Source organism: Austrofundulus limnaeus, unplaced genomic scaffold, assembly GCF_001266775.1.
Source record: "Austrofundulus limnaeus strain Quisiro unplaced genomic scaffold, Austrofundulus_limnaeus-1.0 Scaffold21, whole genome shotgun sequence".
Taxonomy (NCBI): Eukaryota; Metazoa; Chordata; class Actinopteri; order Cyprinodontiformes; family Rivulidae; genus Austrofundulus; species Austrofundulus limnaeus.
This window is the reverse complement of record NW_013952423.1, coordinates 53,380-55,071: the sequence shown is the minus strand read 5'-3', so window position 1 is coordinate 55,071 and position 1,692 is coordinate 53,380.

Genomic DNA, 1,692 nt, shown 5'->3' with positions numbered 1-1,692 from the left:
ACATTATTACAAATAACTTCATTTCTGGACATTTATGGTTTGATTTCTTTGTATGTATGGATCACTTGGGTTGTTGCCGACATCTGGTGAAAATTTCATGTCATTAGCACCTCTAGTAATATCTTTACTGAGAAAATGGYAATGTGTTCAATACTTATTTTACCCGTAAGTCACCAGTCTTCCACCCGGGATACCCAGGTTCGAATCCAGGCTGGGGCAAACAGTTACAACAGTAAAAATTGAGCTATGCAGTGTGGGTCCTTAGGCAAGACCCTTGGAGCTATATGGCCTACCTCATACCATGAGAGACATTGATAAGCACGACATGCCGTTTCAGACGTCGCCCGGCCAAACAAGGTCTGCATCGGGTGCTGGGGAACCAGAGGACCTTGATGAAAAATGGCCTACTGGAACAAGACGGAAATGGGCGAGAGATGAAAACATGGATCTGTTCGAATGCTACTACTCAAGTAACCCTAGCCAGAGGGGCTACATGCAAAGACTGTGGGAGGAATGGTTACTTCGACATCCCCAGTCGACACTAACTGCCAAACAACTAGTAGCTGTGTTCCAACATCCGCAAACGGCAACTGCTGTCACAACTTGAGATTGACGAAGTACAACACAAGTGCAAGGGGGAGGAACCAGGACACAAGGTCAGAAGGGAGTTAACCACAACTACCCGCCCAGAGAYTGGGTATGTAGCCCCAGTAATGAACAAACCATCTGAGCTGAACGAGGCAGCAACTGACCTGAGAGAGAGAATCATGGCCTGAATGAACACCAGACAACCCCGACGCCAATTACAATGGCTGAGTGAAGTACCATCAGAAAGTCTCATTGAAGATGTTAATGCAGCATTGAGTATGATCCCTACCAACACCATAACGGAAATCAATGAGCTGATATACAACTCAGCATCAGTGATCCTTGATATGCTTGGCTATAAGAGCAACCATGAGACCCAATACCCACCATGGAAAAGACGGTTAGAGGCTAAGATCAAGATAACAAGGAGGGAAGTGAGCCCACTGTCAGAGCTCCTAAGGGGTGCAATGAAAAGATCAGTACCCAAGAAGTACAGCCAGATGCCCATACCTGAAGCACTCGAAACTGCCAAACAAAGGCTCCAAGCCTCGGCCAGCCGCCTAAAGAGATACACAAGAGAGAATGAAGCCAGGAGGATTAACCGGCTCTTCTCCACCCAACCAGCTAAAGTGTACTCTCAATGGCAGGGTAATAACAACAGAGCAGACTCACCGAGGCTGGAGACTGTCAGGCATCATAGCAGCTAAGATAAGCGGGCACATGGATAAATACATGAGCACGGCACAGAAGGGCATCGGNGGCCACAATCAGTCAACTCCTCTACATGGATGACATCAAGCTGTATGCCAAGAGTGAGCGAGACATTGACTCACTGATCCACACCACCAGGATCTACAGCACTGACATTGGGATGTCATTNCTGTGCAAGGAGGCCCCTGAGACAGTCCAGCACATAACAGCAGGGTGTAAGATGCTGGCAGGGAAAGCGTACATGGAACAACATAACCAAGTGGCGGGCATAGTGTACAGGAACATCTGTGCAGAATATGGACTGGAGGCCCCGAGATCGAAGTGGGGAACACCCCCAAAGGTGGTGGAGAATGACCGAGCTAAGATACTGTGGGACTTCCAGATCCAGACAGA